The sequence below is a fragment of the Panthera pardus genome, unplaced genomic scaffold (assembly GCF_024362965.1).
Source record: "Panthera pardus isolate Hobbes unplaced genomic scaffold, ASM2436296v1 HiC_scaffold_17, whole genome shotgun sequence".
In the NCBI taxonomy this organism is placed as follows: Eukaryota; Metazoa; Chordata; class Mammalia; order Carnivora; family Felidae; genus Panthera; species Panthera pardus.
This window is the reverse complement of record NW_026526732.1, coordinates 51,229,723-51,255,219: the sequence shown is the minus strand read 5'-3', so window position 1 is coordinate 51,255,219 and position 25,497 is coordinate 51,229,723. Positions and strand designations below refer to the sequence as shown.

Below are 25,497 nucleotides of genomic sequence, written 5' to 3'. Positions count from 1 at the left end.
AGGAAGAAGCAAAAAGTTCAATGGGGAGAAAGGCAAAGTGTGTATGTGTGTATATGTGGGCATGTGTAGGTTCTGTGACCTGTGTGGATTTGCATTTTATAAAGTTTCCTTGTGGACACATTGTGCAAAAGCTAGGGACATAACTTTAATAGGAAAATCTGTTTAGGAGGTTGTTGAAGTAATTCAGGAGAGAAAAGTCAGTAGAGATGGAGAAAACATCAAGATGGATTTAGGGCACAGAATTTAGAGGAAACTGACTAGAATTTGGGAGTAGGGTAAAAGAATCAGAGATGAGGCAAGTTTTTGGTTTAGCCAACTGGACTGATGCGAATGTCTTTCAAAGAAAACTAAGAAAGAAGAGTAGGCTGATTTCTATTTTTAACTTGTGGAATTTTACATGTTGATAGAATTTCCAAATGGAGATTTACATTAGGTAAATGCACAATTAGGTACAGAGATAAAGAGCTTGAGAGAGAGGTCTGAGCTAGAGAAGAAGACAGATTTGGGAGTCTGAATAACAGGTAAAAAATGCCCAAGAGAATGCATAGGTAAGAGAAGGAGCATAGATCAGAAACTTGAGGAATACTAGTATTTAAAGGAGGAGGGGCGCCTGGGTGGCTCAGTCAGTTAAGCGTCCGACTTCGGCTCAGGTCACGATCTCGCGGTCCGTGAGTTCGAGCCCCACGTCGGGCTCTGTGCTGACTGCTCAGAGCCTGGAGCCTGTTTCAGATTCTGTGTCTCCCTCCCTCTCTGACCCTACCCCATTCATGCTCTGTCTCTCTCTGTCTCAAAAATAAATAAACGTTAAAAAAAAAAAAAAAAAAAAAACATTTAAAGGAGGAAATAAAAGATTTTGATCTATGTGGTTGGGATATGAGAGAATGAGCCCCTGAGAGGGTTGCCAGGCAAGTGTATTAGCCATGGAACCAGAGAGTTCCAAGGGCTCATTAGAAATGTGTAAGAGAGGGGCGTCTGGGTGGCTCATCGGCTGAGTGTCCGACTTCAGCTCAGGTCATGGTCTCGCGGTCTGTGAGTTCAGGCCTCGCGTCGGGCTCTGTGCTGACAGCTTGGAGCCTGGAGCCTGCTTCGGATTCTGTGTCTCCCTCTTTCTCTGCCCCTCCCCTGCTCATGCTCTGTCTCTCTCTTTCTCTCTGTCAAACATAAATAAACATTAAAATTTAAAAAAACTTAAATATATAAGAGAAATATAAGCAATGACGGGCTGTATCAGAGACTGGAAGCAGGATGCAGATAACAGTATGTAGAAATGGCAAGAGACACTTCCAGAATGGCAGAGGAAGAACCTTTAAAAACCCACTCCCCTCCATAAAAGCAACAAAAACACTGGCAAATTCTGTCAAAATCAACTTTTTTCAGCCCTTTGGAAATTACCTAAAAGGCTGGTGACAGTCCAAGGAGTGTTTATGCAAGAAAACCAGTTGAATCTTAGCAAGAAGAGCAAGCTTTGTGGTATTCTAACTTGCCCTAATCCAATCCCCTCTCCTCCCCAGCTCCAGAGCAGCCTTGAAAACCAAAGCTTTGCAACTACAGAATAGAGAACAGATTTATAGTTCCTCAAAAGCCCGATCACCAGAAAATGGTCACTATTTGACCTGCTTGGCAGCTCACTGAAAATGAAAAGCTCCATTCTCAGGACTTGTCTTTATTTGATCAGACGCAGAGCTCACTCCATGTGTACAGACAGTTCCGTCTGCAACATACTGTGGAAAACAATCAGCAGCAACCATTTAACATTACAGTTGCCTGAGGGGGGGTTTACTAGTTGCAGCTAACAAAAGGCTAAACAAAAAAGCTTAAAAGGAAAAACTGAGGACTGAAATGTCCATAATAACTTGAAAGGTGTAGTATAGTCCTGGGAATTCATAAGGCTATGCGTATGTGTGGAGTTATGCTCAGGAAGAGCTGAGAAAGCCCTAATCTTTCAATACTGGCTGACCTTGAGGCTCTGCACCAACACACATGCATATAGAGCCCCTCAACAAAAGCTGGAAGGAGATCTATTGGCTCAAGACATTTAAAGGAAATTCTGACCAATAAGTTAACTGAACAGGGACTTCAAAGAACAGAGACTGTACAGAATTAACTCAGAAAAGTCACTGAAGAAACAAACATCATCACCAACAACAGAGCAAAAACAAATCATGGGGTTAGGGAGGAATATGACTTCCTTAACTGTCATATTACTCAAAATATCTAGTTTCAACATAAGACATACGAGGAAAAAGAAAAGCATGGTCCACACACAGGGGGAAAAAGGAAGTCAATAGAAACTGTCCCTGAAGAAGCCCAAACGTTCGTCTTACTAGACAAAGACTTCAAACCAGCTATTAAAAATATTTCAAAGAATAAAAGGAGATTGTGTCTAAAGTATTAAAAGAAAGTTTGAGAATCATGTCTTACCTAATAGAAAATAAAAATGAATAGAAAGAAATTATAAAAGAGAATCAGAAATTCTGACGTTGAAAAGTACAACAGAAACGAAAATTGTACTAAAGAGGGTCAAGAACATACTTGAACTGGCAGAAGACAGGTTAGCTAATTTGAGGAACAAAAAAAAAGAATGACAAAATATTAACAGAGCCTCAGAATCCTTGGGATTCCATCAAGGATACCAACATATACATAATATGAGCTTCAGCAGCAGAAGAGAGAAAGAAAAGGATAGAAAGAATATTTGAAAAAAGAATGGCAAAAACATTCCCAAATTTGATGGAAGACATTAATCTGAATATCTAAAAACCTTAGTAAATTGCAAGCAGGAGAAATTCAGAGATCCATGCCAAGATGTATCATAACCAAACTGCCAAAAAACAAAGACAAAATCTTGAAAGTGGCAAAAGAGGGGCACCTGGATCTCAGTTAAGTATCAGGCTTTGGCTCAGGTCATGGTCTCGCGGTTTTGAGTTCAAGCCTCACATCTGCACTGTCAGCGCAGAGCTGGCTTGGAATTCTCTCCCTGTCCCTCCACCCCTCAAAATAAACAAATAAACTTAAAAAAAAAAACAAAAGAAAAGAAAAGTGTCAAAAGAAGAGCAATTCATCATGTACAAAATTTCCTCAATAAGATTAAAAGCTGACTTCTCATTAGAAACCATGGAGGCCAGAGGGATAACACAGTCAAAGTGATGAAAAAAAAAAAAAAAAAAAAGACTATTAACCAAAAATTCTGTAACTAGCAAAACTACCCTGTGAAAACAAAGGAGACCTAGGTAAGGTGAGAAGGAAGAAGAAATCAAGACATTCCCAGCTAATTGAAAATTAAGGGAACTTGTCACTTGCGGGCCTGACCTGCAAAAAATATTAAAGGAAATTGCATTTCAGGCTAAAATGAAAAGACAATATGCAGTAACTTAAATCCACACTAAGCAATAAAGAGTACCAGTCAAGGTAACTACATAGGTATATAAAAAAGATAATAAACACTTATTTTTATAATTCTTTCCTTCTGCTACCTAAGACCTTAAGACAGGTGCATAAAATAATTATAAAATTGTGTCAAGAGGTTTATAATGTGTAATGATGTAATCTGCATAAGTGATGCTATAATGGAACAAAGTTTTAATATACTACAGGTATACTGATATTGTGGGTTCAGTTCCAGACCACTGCAATAAGGCAAATAATGCAATAAAGTGAGTCAAAAGAATTTTTTGGTTTCCCAGTGCATCTAAAAGTTGTATTTACACTATACTGTAGTCTATTAAGTGGGCAACAGCATCATGTCTGAAAAAACAATGTACACACTTTAATTAAAAAATATTTTCTTGGGGTGCCTGGGTGGCTCAGTCGGTTAAGCGTCCGACTTCGGCTCAGGTCATGATCTCGCGGTCCGTGAGTTCGAGCCCCGCGTCGGGCTCTGTGCTGACAGCTCAGAGCCTGGAGCCTGTTTCAGATTCTGTGTCTCCCTCTCTCTGACCCTCCCCGTTCATGCTCTGTCTCTGTCTCAAAAATAAATAAACGTTAAAAAAAAAAAAATTAAAAAAAAATATTTTCTTGGGGCACCTGGGTGGTTCAGTTGGTTGAGCATCCGACTTCAGCTCAGGTCATGATCTTGCAGTTCATGAGTTCAAGCCCCACATCAGGCTCCCTGCTGTCAGCACAGAGCCCACTTCAAATACTCTGTCACCCTACCCTCTCTCTGCACCTCTCCTACTTGCACTCTTTCAAAAATAAATAAATATTTAAAAAATATGTATTTTCTTGGTAAAAAAATGCTAACAATCATCTAAGGTTTTAGCAAGTCAAAATCACTGATCACACATCACCATAGCAAATAGAATAATCAAAGTTTAAAATACTGCAAGTTACCAAAATATGACACAGACACCAGGTGATCAAGTGCCATTGGAAAAATGATACTGATAGACTTGCTTGATGCAGGGTTGCTACAAACCTTCAATTTGTAAAAAACACAGTATTGCCAAAGCACAACAAAGTGAGGTACAATGAGGTATGCCTGTATGAAAATTAAATTGGGATTAATCCAAACTAAAGTGTCTTAAATTAAGATGTTAATTATAATACCCAGAATAATCATAAAGAAAATAACTAAAAGAAAGAGAAAGAAAGGGAGAGAGATAGGAGGAGAGAGGAAGGAAGGAAGGGAAATGGAATTAAAATGTACTAAAAAATATCTATTTAGTATAAAAGAAGACTGTAATGGAGGAATAAAACAACAAAAGAGCATAAGACACAGAGAAAACAAACAGCAAAATGGCAGGTGTAAAACTACCCAGAACTGGTAGGTGGCTGAAGGACACACATATCTTGCCCTACAGCTCTCAACTCAATGGGAAAGATCAATTTTCCCACTTTACATTCACCAGTACAATTTGAGTACTACGCAAAATGAAGACAACTTATAGAAGCATCACAAGTCAAAGAAAAAACTCTGAGGACCAGAATCTTTTGTCTCAGCCATGTCTCAAACATGCTCAATATACATTGTTGAATTAATTAACGTACTCCATAACCAGAAGACTCATCACTGAGGAAATAGAAAAGTTTGATGTAAAGTATTTTCTGAAGAAAACAAAAAACATTTAGATAGAAAATACTGTAACTGCATCTATTAAGAGTCAGCTCCCTGGCTGGAGAGATATACTTGAAATACTTGCTATTACTTACTTGAAATGGCAAGTATTTCAAGTATACGCACCCTCTTCTACCTACAAAAGTGTATGACTTGTTTCCTTATTTATGTGAATAATTAAGGAATTTATATGATATATAAACCTATTATGCTCTTATGTGACAGGTATGTTTATATACAGTAGAATCACATCATATATGCATTTTATTTACTTGGGTAGGAAGGGATCAAGGGGGATGGGAAGAGACTCAGGTAGAGAGAGAAAGAGACAAAGTGAATGAATAGGAGAACACAACTAAATGGTGCAGTGTGCCCAGTTAACAAATTTATGATCTAGCACCATGAGATGGGGTATATAAATCCTTATATAATTCTTTATTTTGTTTCTGTTCCTTTGTACTTCTAAAATGGAAGCATCTCCTATTGAAAGAGGCAACTAAGTGTGATTCTGTTTAAAAGATACAGTTCAGGGGCACCTGGTTGGCTCAGTCGGTTAAGTGTCCAATTCTTGATTCTGGCTCAGGTCATGATCTCATGGTTATAGGATTGAGCCCCACATTGGGCTCTGCACTGACAGCACCAAGACTGCTTGAGATTCTCTCTCTTCTCCCTCTCTGCCCCTCCCTCTCTCAAAATAAATAAACTTAAAAAAAAAAAAAAGGTACAGTTCAGTTTTCATAAAACATGGCCCTGATTGGGGGTCAACTCTTTCAACTAGAGCTCAACTGAAGAAAAGTGATTAGTGTCTATGAGGTTATTGTCCATGAGATCATGACCTGAGCTGAAATCAAGAGTCATATGTGTAGCCGAATGAGCCACCCAGGTGCCCCTATGTCTATATATAAGGAAATTTAAGCCGTTGGATTTATTAAAAGATAGTGTGATAGAATTCATGCAATTTAAGAGACTGTCAAGGAAATTCTGCCTATAAAAGGTTTTAATCTCATACGTTTGCTTCAAAACCTAATTCCCACCTAAGATGCAACTTCACTGTCTTTGTGTCCATACCTACAGCATGAGTTCCTTGAACACCATGTACCATGTCTTCTTATTCTTCCTACTGTCAATGCCTAGCAGAGAGCCTAGAATACAGTAGGTATTTGATACATGTTGGATACGCATGTGTGGTTTGATAAAAAAGAAAAAACAACAACATGTATTTGGTCTTTGTGCTTAATTCTTGGCACAGAGCTCCTAAAACCCTTGGTATTTCCTGAACAATAGGCTATCTTTGGTTATTAATAATGAATCCCTTTCTATCACAATGGAATTTATACTAATGTGGTGACCCATGATGAGCTCTTTAGATGGCTTCACAACAGAGGGCTGCTTGCCCGAGGAATCAACCATATCATTACAGGATTGGTATTTTCAACCCCATTTCCCCATCTGCCACCTCACCTCCAGGGAGAAGAGAAGGACTTATGATTTAGTTCAATCATAAATAGTCAGTGATTCGATCAATCATTCCTGTGTAATGAAACTTCAACAGACATTCTGGAACAATGAAGGCTTGGGAAAGCTTCCTGGTTGGTGCTCAGGACCCTTCTGAACTTTGCCCTATGTATGTCTTCATCTGGCTATTCATTGTACACTTTATAATAAACTGTGCAAACACAGGGTTCTCCTGAGTTCTAGACGTTATTCTAGCAATTTATTGAACCTGAGGAAGGGTTGAGAGAACCCCCAAATTTGTAATCGGCCCGGCAGAAGTGCAGGTAGCATGGGTATCCAATTATGGCTGGCATCTGAAGTGGGAGCAGTCTTGTGGAGCTGATCCCTTACCCTGTGGTGTCTACACTAATTTTGAGTAGAGTCATAACTGAACTGAATTACAAAGCACCCACAGGTGATGTCAGAGAATTGAGAATTTGTTGTTGGAAAACCAACAAAATACGATGTCTTTCAACTAAGTCTAGAAAATTGGACTGCTTTTTTCTCCTTACAATTTCTTTTCAAAACCTAACAAAGATATTTAAAATGTTCTCCTACCTTCCCATATTTGCAAGGGGACTAGAAGGGATTGAATTAAGGATCAACTTTCCATAATAAATAACAGTAAACTAACCAGCAATAAAATATAACATACAAATATTTTTATGATTAATATATCAAAAATGTGATGAAATGACATGTCCAAATTTCATATGTAACTTAGTTTGCAATTATCATAGAAAGGAAACTAGTAATTACTTTGACCTTCACAGTGACTGGTCACCTCAGTTTGGGTACTACTTAATGGCTCACACAATATGGTATATCATCACATTTTTCTAAAAAGTCTAGCCTTAAAAAGTTAAACTGCTAACAGTGGTTTCAAGCCAGAATCTCCAAGAAAATGTGTACCTTTCAGACTAAATATCATAAAAATAACTAGTGTCTATTAGCTTTTGCTAAGAATAAAATTCTGGCTTATAAAACCAATATTGTTTTGGGGTGCCGGGCTGGCTCGGTTGGTAATATGTGACCCTTAATCTCAGGGGCGTGAGTTCAAGCCCCACAATGGGAGTCGAGCCTACTTAAAAAAACAAAAAACAAAAAAAAACAAATACTGTTCTAGTTTCAGATGTTTTACAGCCAGTATGGTTACACATATTAATCTTTGTGGTATTTAAATTGAAAGGTAAGTAATTCAAGGTGTTGAAGTAAAATTAATAATCTGATTAATATCTGAAAATTTACCTCTGGTGATTTAAAACAGTATTAATAGGAGTGTCTGGGTGGCTCAGTTGGTTGAGCATCTGACTTCGGCTCAGGTCATGATCTCACAGATTGTGAGTTCAAGCCCTCCATCAGGCTCACTGCTGTCAGCATGGAGCCTGCTTTGGACCCTCTGTCCTCCCTCCTTTTCTCTCTGTTCCTCCCCAGTTCATGCTCTCCCTCAAAAATAAACATTTGAAATAAATAAATAAGTAAATAAAAAACAGTATTAATAGCTAACCAAGATAAAGTTACTACTATCCAGTCAAATTTGTATATAAATACCTGAATTTTCTTTCAAAGACACATAAATAAAATATTACAGGTAATTTAAATTATACAAATCTATTACACTGCACAACCACACTATGGTAGCTGAACACTGAAGGAGCTGAAAATTTTACCTAAATATAAGAAAGTGAAAGTGAAAGGACAACACAGGGAGTAAGAGATTTAAAAATCATGTTTGATAAGGCTTACAACTCATTACTAAAAAGACAAATAACCCAATTTTAAAATGGACAAAGAATCTGAATAGACATTTCTCCAAGAAGATATAAGAATGGCACATAGGTAGATGAAAAGATGCTCAACATCAGTAGCCATCAATAAGATGCAAATCAAAACCACAATGAAATACACTTCACAACCACTAGACAGCTATAATCAAAAAGTCAGACAATAACAAGTGTTGCAGAGAAACTAGAAACCTCATATACTAGGGGTAAGAATGTTAAATGGTGTAGCTGCTTTGGAAAATAGATTGGTAGGTCCTCAAAAGATTAAACAAAGTTATCATAAGACCAGCAATTATATTCCTACATATTATGTATATATATGTAGGAATAGATGTATATACGTGTGTGTGTGTGTGTGTGTGTGTGTGTGTTTGTGTATAGCCCAAGATAAATGAAAACATACACTCACACAAAAACTTGTATATGAATGCTCATAGTAGCAGTTTTCATAATAGCCAAAAGGTGGTAATAACTCAAACGTCCATCAACTGACGAATGGATAAATATCATGTGGAACAACTATACAATGGTTTATTCAGCCATTTTAATGGAATGAAGTACTGACAGATGGTATAACATGGATGAATAGGCAAATTTGTAAAACTGTATCTGAATGAAGCTCTTACATAATTTTTTAACCTACCCACAGTCATGGTTTGTTTTTGTTTTTTTGAGGTCTCTAATAAGAAGATCTAATTCTGAATATACCATTAGAGTCAATGCATACATTAAAATGAATTATTGGAGAGTGTCTGGGTGGCTCGGTCGGTTGAGCATCTGACTTCGGCTCAGGTCATGATCTCACATCTCGTGAGTTCTAGCCCCGTGTTGGGCTCTTTGCTCAGAGCCTGGAGCCTGCTTCAGATTCTGTGTCTCCCTCTTTCTCTGCCTTTCCCCTGCTCGCGTGCTATCTCTGTCTCTCTCAAAATAAATAAACATTAAAAGAAATTATTTTAAAATGAATTACTAGATTTGCATCACAGAAATCATGCATATATTGAGAGACGTACGAACATTAGCCACTAAAACAACTTACATATCTTTATTTCCATTTAATCATGCACTAAGTATACTACTTTAAACCTTCAATCACATTATGGTATGTTGTCAAATTACAGAGAGATGTTCTACTTAATGTGATCATTACCAGAAACAGATAAAAAGTTAAAGATTAAGAACTATCAATGTAAGAAAGTTTTTTCAGACAGTAAAACTTTCAGACTTTACTTAATAACAATAAAACTGAACTACCAAACATACTTAATATTTGCTCTGTCAAAAGGTAGAAGCAGCATAGCCTCTCCCCAACCCTCAAACCACCCCCCCCCCCAAATGTCACACAACTTTGTATATGAATTAAATGGAAGTTTTCTTAGGACTGTGTTTAGTTACTTAACAGTACCACACTGATAAGGCCTATTAGTTCTACTAAGCATAAAATTGGTTACTTGGGGGCCTGAATAAGGCAGTTATAAGTCATGAAAATTAGAATTCTAAAGTGTTGGACAAAAACATATTGCCAAACTTATCAAACACAATGCAAACCAGAAGTCAGTGGAGTACCATCTTTAAAGTATTAGAAGAAAAACTGAATTTTTTTTAGTGATTGCTTTAGAATTTGTAGTATACATTTACTCTAAACTACCTCCACTGTCAAATAACATTATACTGCCTTTCATGGGTAAGTGCCTTAAAACAGTATTCCAAATTCTTCTCTCCTGCCCCTTATAACATTGCTACCTAATTTCACTTATCTATAAGCTGTAATCGCTCAATACATTGTTTCTGTATTTTGAACTTCCCTATTACATCAACTAAGAAAACAAAAGGTTTTATTTTACCTTCATTTATTCCTTCTCTAATTTTCCTTTTCTCTGAAGAATTTAACATTTCTTGCAAGGCAAGTTAACAGTTCTTGTTGGCGACAGATTTCTTCAGTTTTTGTCTGAGAAACTTTTTAATTTCCCTTCACTTTTGAAAGATAATTTCAATGTATACAGAATTTTAGGTTGTTGATCTTTTTCTTTCAACACTAAACACTTCACTCTTCTCTCTTCTTCCTTGTATGGTTTGTGAAGAGAACTCCAAAGTAATTCTTAACCTTCTTCCTGTATAGGTAAGGTGTTTCTTCCCCTTCTGGCTTCCTTCAAGATTTTCTCCAGGTCTTTGGTTTCCTGCAGTTTGTATATATGTCTAGATGTAGATTTGGTAGTTGGCATATTTCGTGTCCTCTGAGCTTCCGGGATTGGTGGTTTGGAGTCTGTCATTAATTCTGGAAAATTCTCAGCCATTATTACTTCAAGTATTTCTTTTGCTCCTTCCTCTTTCTGATGAGTCAGCCCACGAAAGGCATTCTTCACTTGTTACAGTACTTTTGATTTCTAGTAGTTTCTTTTGATTCTCTCTTAGGATTTCAATCCCAATGCTCACATTACCCATCTGTTCTTACATGTTACATTTTGTACACCTTTTCCATTAGATGCCTTAAGCATATTGATCATAGTTTAAATTCACCTTCTGATAATTCCAAAATCTCTGCTATATCTCACTAGGAATTAGGCTGTATTTACTGTATAAAATTTCCTCAAACGTCCTGTGGGTTTTTTTTTTTTAAGTTTATTTATTTAGAGAGCCAGAGAGAGCACACAAGCAGAGGAGGGGCAGAGAGAGAGGGAGAATACCGAGCAGGCTCTGTACCTTCAGTGCAGAGCCCGATGTGGGGCTCAAACTCATGAACCCTAAGATCATGACCTGAGCTGAAATCAAGAGTTAGACGCTTAACCAAATAAGCCACCCAGGTCCCCCTAAGGTCCTTGTTTTTATCTCTCCTTGTTGTCTTTGGGTTTCCCTAGAAACTCCTTAAAGTGCAAGCCTCACAGTTCTTTAACCTGTAATCCCTTATTATTACACAGGAGCCCTGTTGATGTAAAATGTAGGGGGAAGGGAAGTATTCCATAACCCTATGATGAGGTCTGAGTCTTTTAGAGTGCTTTTGAAAGTGCCTTTTTTCCCCTCTTAGAAGAGACAGCAAGACTAGAGAGGAAGTTGATTTCCCCAAGTTGGTTAGGTTCTGGGAGTTTCCCCTTTGGGCAAGGAGAGAACAGAATGCTGTGAGCATACTGCAACATGGTGACTACTCCTCTCCTGCTGGAAGCATGAGGAAATACCCGTATCCCCAATCTTAACTGTGAGAACCTGGTGGAGCTTGTGGAGGAAAAACTTACAAAAGTGTGGGGAGCCCTCCTAAAACTGGACCCCAGGAGTTTTTAACTATTAAGCTAATCCACACTCAGCTTCTGGCTGGTCATCAGTTACAGTTCTCCTACCACTTCCTATTTACATTAGCTTATGCTCCCAGCAAGCTGTGATTCTTTGTATTCACCTGTCTCCCCAGTTTGGGGGGCATTAGTTTACTCTGTGACCTCAGTTCTCTGATGTATGTAAGAAGAATTGTTGCCTTTTAGTTTGTTCAACTTTGTTCCTGTTTTAAGGACAAGAATGGTGACTTTTCTTTCATGTCTGAGTGGAAACCAGAATTTTTACGCCCTTTTGATGTCTTTCCATCATTCCTTGTACACTTTATTTTCTGGAACAATAAGATGTTCCAGATTCATCTTGTAGTTTTCTCAAGGGAGTCTTGGTTACTTTTAGTGGAGAATATTGTTTAGAAATCAAGATGTGGATACAAAGTATACTCATTGCTATGGGGGGTATCATTACTTCTAGAACCTCTAAGCACCGCACTGAGAAGTTTATATATTTATATACATACACACACATCCTATATTTCTCTATCCATCTATCCTTCTCTGCATACGGTAAAAACAGTTCATACTCATACCTCCAAATCCAACCCAACACCCCAGAGACATTCTAGCTGTCCCTATATCCATGTTTTTCTCTTGTCCAACAGTGAGAAACCTGGCTTTTATTATCCTAATATATTTATTCGTTTGCATAATCCTAAAAAACATAAAAAGTAGTTTCAGAACTACTACCTACTACCACTAAGAAAAGCACATATACTGACTAAAATTCAAAGTATTTGTTTAGTGCTCATTTCGGCAGCACCTATACTAATATTGGAATGATACAGAGAAGATTAGCATGGCCCCCGTGCAAGGATGATTGGCAAATTTGTTTATTCTTCCTTTGTAGGGGGGAGGAGTGGTAAATTTTCCAGATAATGAAATTCACAATAACTATACCTTATTAATTTTGACAAATGTGTGTATCTTTATTAAGTTATGGAACATTTTCCATTTTCATCACCTCCAAAATTCCCTTGTACTGCTTTTCAGTCAATCCCCACTTCCTCTGAGGCAATCAGTGGTCTGATTTTTCACAATAGTTTTGTCTAGCACTTCATAAAAATGCAATCACACTGTATAATATTCTTTTGTGCCTGAATCCTTTTGCCCAGCACTGTGATGTTAATATTCATCCAGGATGTCACATGTATCAGTAATTCATTCCTTTTTGTTGTTCCAAAGTAACTTCTTCTATGGACGTATCAGTTTGTTTACCCATTTTATATATGAGACAAGAGATTCAAAGTGCCTAAAGTCACACAGTTAATCGGATGAGAAGAATTCCAAGGACTTCAGAACCACAAGTACTATAAACTCTTGATCCTTAGTGTGGTGTTCTTTTCACTTTACCAAAGCACCACTTCAAACAAATTTTCAAAGTAACAACAAAAACTGTAGGGATATATTTTTTTATCATATAAATTTAGTGATTTATAAGGAAATACCTATATAATCACATCACAGATGTAATATTTTTTTAAAAAATCACTGTGATAATTTTCAATAAATTCTTAGTAGGAAATGAAAAATATCCAAAATTAAAAGGTTATTGAATCAAATATTTTTAAATCTTTAAGAATATCTGTACAGGTGACAACACTGACATTTCTTCCATAATCCATGCTCCTTCCTAATCCTTACTTCTGCCAATGCTGATTTCAAATTTACCTGGCATTTCTCAAATATCTCTTAAACATTTACCTTATCTTCAGTCAATTACAGGAAAGTAATTTGTATATTCACTAATGTATTCAGTTTAAACTTATTAACTACCAAGAAGAATACTCTCCTAATTCTAACATTTGTAAGCAATTTTTAGCCTTCTGAGTCTCTCAAGTCTGCCAAATCATCCATTTTTAATTCCCTACTTAGAAAATCCATCAATCTATCTCTCCTTAAAACATAACATAAAAGACAGTTCTTCTTCAACCCATAATCTTTAAGCTCCTTCTCAAACTACAATTGACTGAGTAATTCTGATCTAAGAATGATAATTTTTCTGTAGTATGAAATGCTACTACTTTCCCCTAATGATGAAAGTTTATGGTAGCACCATTCAACATGACCTTAAGTCACTGCCATAGACTGAAGGGTCAAAAGTAGACCACCAAGAGGGAGACTGCCGTTAGGTTGGGTTGTCCCATCACCTCCTCTATTGCCCCAAACATACATACCCTGTATCTTGGCGCAATCTCAATGAACTTGCTTAACATGAAGTAATGGAAAATTTGAGGTCTCTTCCTCAGAAGATATGAACGGATCTATGGATCTATTATATTTGGTGTAAGTTCCACTGTATGGTTCCCCTCTAGTAGGTTTCTAGAGCTCTCAGGTGTTCCAAAACAACATCTATCTCATAAGAACATGGTGAAGTATAAAGTGCACCTTGAAGTACTGAGCACTTGTAGACGCTATTTTAATTTGAAATGCTCCCACAAGTTAGGGATTATTATCCTAATTTTCCTAACATGAGAACAGATTAACTTTAGACCTAATCTACCATATATATCATGGCCCAAGAACTTAGTCTATAACATGAATAAGGTACATGAGACCAACTGATTTATCTTATTTCATTTATAAACCACAACCCTTAGCTCATAATTTATATGAAATAAAATTCAATTATTATTTTAAGTGAAGAAAATGAAACATTTAAGATGTAATCAGAGTGGTGAATATAAAACTCTATAACAAAACTTCCCAATGCCAGTCACTAGATCAAGGACAAATGATGGTTTCATTTTTAACAGCTATGGCAAAGACAGCTGTTTAGAATATGGCTTCATCTTTTGGTTTTAGGTTTTGAAAATTCCTGTGAACTTCTACTTTAATTGAAATTTTTGATATAGCCAAGATAACATGTCTAAACAGCTGGACTCCACGTATAATGAAATTAGGCTTACTTGAAAGAAAAAAAAAATGCCAGGCCTGTAATGTTACCTGCTCATTTTTCCTTTTTGCTATTAGAAAAATTTTACAAAGTAGGTTAATGTTTAAGGCATACTTTCCTCAACTGGCAGAGAATGTAATAATTTACATCCTATTTCTTTCCCTAGAAATATAGTGGCCAAAATAAGGGAGATTTACAGAAGGCAACGATTAATCCAGAGAACCAACCTAGGTAGTCAGGCAACTGATCATCCCATCATCTTCCAGAATTAACTGGAGATAATAAGACAGAAATGAGAAAAGAACATAAACTCTTGGAACACAGCAAATTGCCTTGGAAGGGAAGGAAAAATGGAAACTTTTGGTCCCAGTTAAAGTGTCGATGAGAATATACTTCTATCTGAATGTTAAAAAAAAAAAAAAAAGTGTTAAGAATGCAGGTGAAATAAAGACAAGACAATTAAAGGTAGTAAATAAATTTAGAAACTGGATTATTAAAATTATGCTTACAAAGCTTACAAAGAAAGTATCTTTTAAAAATATTTTCTTGCCTATTGTACGGAAATTAGAATAAACTATCAACCATACATTTTTACTGAACACATAGTACATAAATGGTTTTTTATAGGTAATATGGATTTTAAAATGAATTAAATATAGTCTCTTGCCCCATCCCCAACTGGGGATAGGGTTTAGGGCACAAAGACACATATAAAACATTACAGAAATGGCAAACAAAATGCCCAGGGAGCCTAGAGAAAAGAGAAATTATTCAGAATGGGAGTGTGGCAATCGCTTCTCGGCCTTTTGGCTAAGATCAAGTGCAGAATGGGAGTGTGGCAAAAAAGATTTCACCAAAGTGCTATTTACACTGGGCTTTAGACGGGCAAGAATTTAATAGGCAAAGACAGAAAAAGGTAAAGCAAGAAAAAAAACAGAAGGAATAATATATGAATGGTATGGAAGTTAGGAAAAAGTGTAGGATATATTCAGGAAAATCCAAGTATGTAAGTGGGGCCGGAATATAGGGTTCATAGTAATGAGAGAGAAAAATGAGAAAAGAAAAGCCTAGAGGGGCGCCTGGGTGGCTCAGTCGGTTAAGCGTCCAACTCTTGGTTTCGCCTCAGGTCACCATCTCACGGTTTGTGAGTTCTGACCCCACATCTGGCTCTGCACTGACAGTGTAGAGCCTGTTTGGGATTTTCTCTCTCCTTCCCTCTTTGCCCCTCCCCTGGTTACGCTGTCTCTGTCTCTCTCAAAATAAATAAATAAAATTAAAGAAAAGCAAAGCCTAGAAAAGCAGATTGAAAAAGAGATTGAGGAAGTCCCTAAACATTACACAAAAAGTTCATTTTTAGCAGTGGGGATTCAAATTATTTTGAGCCTTAGAGGCACACAGAATCTAGGTTCCCACTATCAGATGAGCCTATGTACGAGTTAAATTTCACTTTAACAACTGTGTTATCTTACAGCCATCAATCACCAACTCTCCTGCAAGATTTAGAATCAGAATAAATGCAGAAGCGAGTTAAACACTAAATTTTATAGATTCAGCTGTTCAATGGTCAATATGATTATAGAATAAATAGGATAACCATATAATTTGTCATCTAAACTGGGATTTTTCAGAATACAAGCGGGGAACTATTATTAATTATGTTAGTATTAATTAGGAACGTCCCAAGCAAACTGGGGTGGATTGTTAACCTTGTTATAAAAACTCCCCAAATCAAAGGGACTCCTTACTTTTTCTTTCTTAGATTCTCTTCAGTGGGAAACTCCTACTATGAAGCAGGAAAAGAATCTAGTATTTGATATTGAGATTAGTGGCTATGGCATTTTAAAGAGATAGGCACACATTAAAAATGAATAACAGACCTATTCTTTTTATAGTAACAGAGACTTGAAGGGTGAATAACTTCATGCAAATCTGTCAAAGACCTCTTTAACAACAACCATGAACACAGAGGAACTACATACTGATTACTAACCTCACAAAAGCACATTTAGACTTAGATGGTATTCCCAGAGTTTCTGTGTTTATTTGAAAACAGGTTAATTTTCAACTATACCAACCATCTCAAAGCATATTTCTTTTTGTTTTAATACACTACAAGAAAGAAAAAATGTTTTTACTGCTAAAATTACAGAAAACACTGCATGGTTTGTTATGTGGGTGGTTGCAACACTTGGCCTTTAACCTCTTGCCAAATACCACATCACATGTGTTCTGAATCACCAGTAAACCCAGATGCCCTTATATGAGATATTTCAAATCCATCCAGAAGTTAAGAGACAAAACAATACGGTCTTCATGAATGAAACAAAGAACTTCTAAAAGAGAGAAAAGAGAGAGAAGAGAGAGAGAAGAAAAAAGAAAAGGAAGGAAGGAAGGAAGGAAAAAGAAAGAAAGAGAAAAAGAGGGAAAGGAAGGGAAAGGGGAAGAAAGAAAAAGGGAAAGAAAGAAAAACAGAGAAAGGAAGAAACAAGCGAACCAAGAACATCTAATGTCAGGACTTGAGGAAAATAATTTAACTGCTTTCTTTTTCTTTTAATGTTTATTTATTTATTTATTTATTTTTAATATTTATTTATTTTTGAGAGAGACAGACAGACAGAGCATGAGAGGGGAGGGGCAGAAAGAGAGGGAGACCCAGAATCTGAAATAGGCTCCAGGCTCTGAGCTGTTGGCACAAGGCCCAATGCAGGGCTTGAACTCAAGAACAGTGAGATCATGACCTGTCCAGAAGTAGGACGCCCAACTGACTGAGCCACCCAGGTGTCCCCTATTTATTTTTTGAAAGAGAGACAGGGTATGAGCGGAGAAGGGGCAGAGAGAGAGGGAGACAGAATCTGAAGGAGGCTCTGGGCTCTGAGCTGTCAGCACAGAGACTGACAGCTGGGCCCGAACTCATGAACCATGAGATGATGACCTAAGCCAAAGGTGGACACTTAACCGACTGAGCCACCTAGGTGCCCCTAATTAACTTCTCTCTAAATATTCATTCGGGTCAAAGTCTAAGACCAGATAAAAAAGGTCTTGCCACAACAAAAAGAAGTCAAAACTTTTGATATTAAAAAATATTTATATTTATAATCACCTTATGCCAGGGGTTGGTCAACTTTTCCCCTAACAGGACAAATAGTAAATTGTTTAGGCTTTGTAGGCCATAGAGTCTCTTCAAGTATCCATATCTCTCTCCATCTTTTTTTTTTTTCTGGAGAGGAGAAAGAGAGACAGAGAGCACTGTGTACTTAGTATGGAGCCCAATGCAGGGCTTGATCCCATGACCCTGGGGTCACGACCCAAGTCAGAATCAAGAGTTGGACTCTCCACCAACTGAGCCACCCAGGCACCCCTATCCTTATCCTTCTGAAGCACAACAGCAACTACAGACAATATGAAAATGAATGGAAAGGGCTGTGATCCAGTAAAACTTTACTTACAATTGGATTTGGTTCTCAGGGCTGTATAAGAGTATAAGCTCTTTTCTAGAATATAAGCTCCTTTTTATCACTCGTCTTGGATAGTGCCTGGTACGTAATATATGCTCTGAAAATGTTTATAGATGAATATTATTTAGTAATCAAAAAAGAAGCAAAATGTCTGAGCTACCATGGGACAAACATCGTGCTTATTGAGTATTATTTGAGTTATTATTCTAGTTAGAGTTCATAGGTTGATATTTCTCACATAAAATATATAAATATTTTTCATTAAAAAAAACTTTAATTGTAATATTAATCATGTCACTACTGAACTCTGCCTACCCAAGATTAATACTAATTTTCTGGCTTTTCCAGGCCATTTACATAAATAGGTAATCTGATTACATAGTATAAGGACTGGAGCTGAAAGGTCATGTTGAGTTAAAGCCAGGATTAATACCATGGCAAGTGAGAGTGAAAGGCAGGTGGAAAGAACCCTGCAGAGAAGATGTGTGTGCAGGGAATGGAAGAAAAGACAGAACTGTCTGTACCATGCAGTGAAGATCTGAGAGATTTCTCTGCATTATTATAATAAATCTCCTTTTTATTAGAGCTTCTTTGAAAGGGCTTCTATTCTTTGCAGTTAAATGATTCCTGACTAGAAAATGGATTATGAAACATTTTGGAGAGGAGTTAATATCTGAGATGAATTCTTAAAAAATGAAGACAGGGTTTCTAGTCTACATGGAATAATAGAGAACAGATTTACAATCCTGCCTGAAACAACAACAACAAAAACAGAAGAAATATATGAAACAATAGTTTCCACACATTGGACAATGGCTGGTATAGGAGAGTAATCCCTGACAGAAGGGAAACAAAGTCAGCACCCTGGGAGCAGAGGGAGAAGGAAGCCAAGTGGAAGCTCAACAATCTCCCTGAGCTGAGAAAGTATGAGTCCAAGACTGCTGGAATTTGCCTGGGAGAGTACTAGAGGAGAGAGTTGCAGAGAGATAGTAGAGTTGGTCTGCAGAGGGCCCCGTCAAGACTATTGAGTAGTATAGTATAAGCACATGCTTGTGAGGAATCTACCCAAAGCTAGGAAAAGAACTAAAAGGAACAGAGGGAACAATCCCAGGGGGTCAGACAGTGGCAAGAATAATTTGTTTCATCTAGAAAGGAAAGAAAAATCTCATATTTCACAGGACATCAGGCAGAACAATCATAATGTCTCAGTAGTGGCACAAAATTAGTCCTAGATAAAGTTTGCTCTGGGTTCCACCTGAACAAGCATAAGAATAGCACTGAAAGTGTCAAACTCTTTCCAAATAACAGTGTCCCAGAATAAAACTCAAGAATACTTCTAGGGGTGGGGTGCCTGGGTGACTCAGTCGGTTAAGTGACCAACTTCGGCTCACGTCATGATCTCACAATTCATGAGTTCGAGCCCCGCGTCAGCCTCTGTGCTGACAGCTCAGAGTCTGGAGCCTGCTTCAATTCTGTATCTCCCTCGCTCTCTGCCCCTCTCTCACTCGCACTCTGTCTCTCTCTTTCTCTCTCTCTCAAAAATAAATAAACATTAAAAAAAAAAAAAAAGACTACTTCTAGGAGTGCCTGGGTGGTTCAATCGGTTAAACTTCCAACTCTTGATTTCAGCTCAGGTCATGATCTCACAGTTTTGAGATCAAGCCCCACATGGGGATCTTTGTGGGCGTGAGCCTGCTCAAGATTCTCTCTCCCCTTCCCACCCCTCCCCTACTCCCTCCCTCCCTCTCTCTCTCAAAAAAAAAAAAAAAAAAAAAAGTATTTCTAGAAATACAAAATATCCCAAACACAAGGTTAAATTCACAATGTCTGGCATGTAATAAAAAATTATCAGGCATGAAAATAAATAGAAAAATATGAGAAGAAAAAGCAGCAACAGAAACAAGGCAAAAACTGATAAATACTAGAATTAATAAAAATATCAAGATAGTTCTTATAACTGTAATCTGTATGTTGAAGAAGGTAGAGGAATGCTTGGACATGTTAAGCAGAGATGTGGACAACATAAAAAGAATGTGAATCAAAATTTTCATCTTACCAGAGATGAAAAATAAATGTTTGAGATGAAAAATACAATGGATGGAATTAATAGCATATTAGAAATGGTAGAATTAAAGATTAAGAACTGGAAAACAGCAATAGAAATTACTCAAAATGAGGCATAAAATAAGCCTGAAAGAAAAAAATGAAAATGTTAGTAACCTACACATGAGTTAAGCAGTCTCATATACTTGTAATTTGAGTCCTCAAGATGGAGGATAAGTGCTATATAAAATTACAAAAAAAAAAAAAAAAGTGAGAGAGAGAGAGAAAGAGAAAGATAGGGACGTATGGGCTTAAAGTAGTACACAAGAGCAAGCTCTAATGGATTATGGAGAGTAGGAAAGAAATGGCAATGGCATTTGTCTGACAATGGCAGACAAGTAACACAGCTAGAAGCTGCTGCCTCTAAGAAAGAAGTAAGGACCCAGATTAGGATGTGATGGTAAGAAAAGAGAGAACTGAAAACATTTTAAAGGAAGAAATAATAGGAATTCATGATTAACTATATACTGGAAAGGACAATGTTAAGAAGTTTAAATTTCGAAAAGGACCAAACTAAGTTTGAATCCCAGATTTTTTACTTATTATACGAAGTTGGAGACGTTATTTAATATCTCTCTGCCTTAGTTTCCTCATTAGTAAACTGTAGAATATAGTAGTACCTATCTAATAGGGCTGTTTTGAGAATTAAATGAGTTAAAACATGGAAAGTACTCTGACATGTAGTAAGTGCTTAATAAATACTGGTTATTGCAGTTCTCAAACCTTTTGGTCTCAGGACTATTTTTCATTCTTAAAAGTTATGGAGGACCCCAAAGAATTTTATGTGGGCAGTCTATCAGTATTTACCATATTAGATATTAAAACTGAGAAATATATAAAGTATTGACATTTTCATTCATTAAAATTAATAAACCTATTACTTGTGCACATGAATAACATTTTGTTTTTTAAAAGAAAAACATTGGTGGGAAGATACAAACTGTTTTACATTTTTGTACATCTCTCGAATGTCTGGCTTGCTAAGAGAAAGCTGGGTTCTCATATCTGCCTTTGTTCAATCTGTTGCTTATGTTGTTTTGGCTAGGAAAGACAACCAACCAAACTGTGTTATGTAGAAGCTAATTCACCCAAGAAAACTAAGATAGCATCTCCTGGGTAGAACAACTAAGTTTTAAAAAGGGGACAGCAAATTATTCATTCTTTAAATCTTAAGAGTGCTCAAGAGCAGAATAAGATATTAACTACAAACTATTTTAGTCAGCTCACAAGAGAAAGAGCCAGAGAAACTATTTATTAAATTTATCCCACATGAGCTATAAGAAGAACTGCAGAAAGGAGATGGAACCACAAAGAATTCCCATATAAGATAAAAGAGATGCACAGTTCTACATGAAGAGTAAGGAAATGCCTAGGCCTGAGCTGAGAGTTTGGAAAGTTCTAAGTGTAAGAAATCAGATCTCTAAAGGACACAGAAAAAGAGAGCAGGGCCAAGTAATGGAATCTGGGGCAGGTGGGGAGGCCAGGGGGGGTGCCAGTACTGGAGGGAAGGAAAACAATCTTCTTTTTATGGGCAGAAGATTTAAATAGATACTTCACCAGAAAAGATATGTGAATGGCAAATAAGCGCATGAAAAGATTTACAGTATCCTTAGTCCTTAGAAATGAAAATTAAAACAACGAGATATCATTACATTCCCACCAGAAAAAGATACAATTTTAAAAAGACTAAACCAGAAGCAAATGTTGAGAATATGGAGAAATTGGACCTTCCATACACTGTTAGAGGTAATGCAAAATGGTATAGCTACTTTGGAAAAGAGTTTGGTAGTTTCTCATGACCTAAATTTACTATATGACCCAGAAATCCTACCCCAAGAGAAATGAAAATATACAGTCACATAAAGACTTGTACATGCCTGCTCACAGCAGCTTTTTCATAATAGTCCAAACTGGAAACAATCCAAATGTCCAGTATCTACCATCGCAGTATATCCATATAATGGAATATGACTTAGCAATGTAAAGGAACACACTACTCATACATGCAACAATATGGATAAAGGCACAAATGACTACATATTGTAGGATTCCATCACATGAAATTCTGGAAAAGGCAAAACTATAGTAATTATAGTGACAAAGCAGATCCATGATTGCTGGTAGTGGGGAGAGAGGTTTGACTGAAAGGAACACAAGGAAACTTCTTAGGGTGATAAATTTTCTGTATATCACGATTGTGGTGACAGTAGTTATAGGATTGCTACATTTGCCAAAACTCACCATTTGTATACTTAAAATAGGTCAGTTCTTTGTACACAAGTTATCTCAATAAAACTAATTAAGGAAAAATAATGAACACATCTTCCTTCATCTTATCTGTCACTCACCGGGATTTCTCAACGGTTGACAGAAAATGGCAGCAGGTAGGAAAGTAGAGACATGGAAATCATTGACAAGAAAGGATAGGGAGTCGATAGGAATGATGCAATCAAATGAAGAAATAATATGCCATTTTTATTAGGTTTCAAACATTCCAAAAATGAGAATAATCAGCTTCTAAAAGACACCTTGACCAGTCCAAAATATGTTTTGTTGTTAACAGTATTTCTTACATTATGTTCTAAGGGATACCTAAATCAGAAGTATCCTAGACCTTCTCTGCCAGAAACTCTAGGTGCAGTCCCCAGTCTACCTCTTAAGTTGCTCCCAAAGAAATTATTTTGTGGGGTGCCTGGCTGGCTTAGACAGTAGAGCATATGACTCGATATCAGGGTTGTGAGTTTGAGTCTCATGTTGGGTGTAGAGATCACTTAAAATTAAAAAATCTTGGGGCAGCCAGGTGGCTCAGTCGGTTATGTATTGGACTCTTGATTTTGGCTCAGGTCATGATCTCATGGTCATGATCTCATGGTCATGAGATCAAGCCCCATGTAGGGCTCAGCCTGGAGCACGGAGCCTGCTTGAGATTCATTCTCTCTCTCTCTCTCTCTCTCTCTCTCTCTCTCTCTCTCCCGCCACTCCTTCCCTCCCTCCCTCCACCCCTAGTCCATTTGTGCTCTCTCTCAAAATAAACTTAAAAAAAAACAAAAACAAAAAACTTCTGTTCTCCTTTAAAAAAATTTTTTTTAATATTTTTAAATTTATTTTTTTTTATTTTTTTTGAGAGAGAGCACATATGCTGGGGAGGGACAGAGAGAGAGGGAGAATGAGAATCCCAAACTGGCTCCATGCCCTGCACAGAGCCCAACCCAGGGCTCAGTCTCACCACAGTGATTTCATGAACTGAGCTGTGATCAAGATTCCAATGCTTTACCGACTGAGCCATCCAGGTGCTCCAAAATAAAAAAAATCTTAAAAAAAAAAAAAAAAAAGCAGAAATTATTTTGCAAACCGAATCAGAGAGAACCACTGTACTAGAAGGAATGTACACACGTGCTTGCATACACACATACCCCAATTTAGATTTGCAAAAAGCTCCAAGTCAATAGTATTAAACAGCACATATGATTTCTTTTTTTTTTTAATTTTTTAAATGTTTATTTATTTCTTGAGAGAGCATAAGCAGGAGAGGGGCAGAGCAAGAGGGAGACACAGACTCCAAAGCAGGGTCCATGCTCTGAGCTGCCAGCACGGAGCCCAACGCAGGGCTCGAAGTCCTGAACTGTGAGATCATGACCTGAGCGCAAGTCGGATGCTTAACTGACTGAGCCACCCAGGCGCCCCTAACATATGATTTCCTTATGGGAACAGAGAATCATCCTTAATTACTTCCTGGAGATGCAAGGATCTCAAAAGAGATCATCTACCAAAACCATTTAGGAAACTCCCAATGTACTCAATGTATTGCCTTCCAATCACCCTGGACTTAAATAGACAATTTCTAAGCAAAGAAAATAAAAAGACCAGAGACCATACCAAGTTTGAAGTTCCATGTTGCCATATTGCTTCTGTTTCACCACTATCTAGTTGTTAGTAGCAGGTGATAGCCACTTTGATTTTAATTACTATTTGCAAATCACAATAGTTTCTTTAAATATGTGATTTTAAAAAGCATATGCTATATTTTCCTCTTAATAAATTCTGTTGATTTGTTAAAGAATTTCCTATGGGCTTTCTCTGTATATTCAACTTAATTTCAAACATCTTTAAAATCACGTCAAAAGAAAATACAATTTAATAATGAAACAAAACAATGTTAGGAACTGTAGAGAACAAAGCTGAGTGAATAGCCAAGTTCTTTACCTTCATGAGGTGGTGTCTGTATGTTTTACAATACACATAAAACTCACCATTTTAACTTTTTCAGTGTACAATTCAGTGATATTAAGCACATTCACAATACTGTGTAACCATTATCACCATTCATCTCTAGAACATCTGGATCATCCCAAACTGAAACTCATTTAACATTAAATCCCCATTTCCTCCTTCCTCAGGCCCTAGTAACCACTAATTTGCTTTCTTTCTCTATACCACATACCTCATATAAGTGGAATCATACAATATTTGTCCCTCCATCATGAGTATTTTCTACTAATTCTTAATACATCTCTAGGGACCAAGCCCTGAGGGACACAAAGACTGGCAGCATACTAATCTGTCCTCAGGAAACTTACACTTTAATAGGGAAGTCAGACAAGTCAAAAACAAAACCTTGCAAGTCAGTGTGATAACAGCTCTAACAGAGGTACAAAGTACAATGGTGGCACAAAGGACTAATTAACTCAGGAAAGTTTCATAATGGAGGTAATGTCTCAGGACATTTTAAAATATTCACTGAATTAATTGAATGGAAATGGTCATTTCCTCCAGAGGAATGGCATTCATTCACTCATCAAACATTTAAGGAAGGACAACACTATATCCAGCACTCCACACCTAGAAGAGCCAAAGTTCCTGCTTTCCCTAAGCTGAACGTAAATGCAGAACCATGAGATACACATCCGAGGAAGAGTTAAGTAGTTCAGACTGAAAAGCAAAGTGCTTGGGGAAAAATAAGATGAGGCTGGGAAAGGATTCAGGTATCAGATTATGGAAAAGTCATCCAGAGTTTTACTCTATACTGTAGGCCAGTTTGAGAACTTTAGAATATATAAGAATCATTAGTGGCACTTGCCAGAAGCACACATTCCTAGACAACCCCAGAGGTTTTTATTTCATATGTCTGAGATGGACCTCGGGAATTTGTATTTTTTTAAAGTTATGTTGTGTGTGTGTGTGTGTGTGTGTGTGTGTGTGTGTGTGTGTGTGTGTGTGTGTGTTTGAGAGAGAGCAAGGGAGCGAGTAGGGGAGGAGCAGAGAGAGGGAGAGAGAATCCCAAGCAGGCTCTGCACTATCAGTGCAGAACCCCATATGGGGCTCAAATCCATGAACCGTAAGATCATGACCTGAGATCAAGAGTCGGACACTTAACCAACTGAGCCACCTAGGAGCCCCAGGAATC

The 25,497-nt window shown here is 37.2% G+C and overlaps 1 protein-coding gene and 1 non-coding gene across 6 annotated transcripts in view; one reads left to right on the top strand and one right to left on the bottom strand.

The window, feature by feature from the left end:
* Positions 1–25,497, bottom strand: part of REV3L (REV3 like, DNA directed polymerase zeta catalytic subunit) — a 171,305-nt gene that overhangs the window by 122,655 nt on the left and 23,153 nt on the right. The gene's annotated exons all lie outside the window — the stretch shown is intronic.
* On the top strand, positions 12,384–12,487 carry LOC128777860 (U6 spliceosomal RNA). Its single transcript, XR_008423177.1, has one exon. It is a non-coding gene; the product is annotated as a U6 spliceosomal RNA (small nuclear RNA).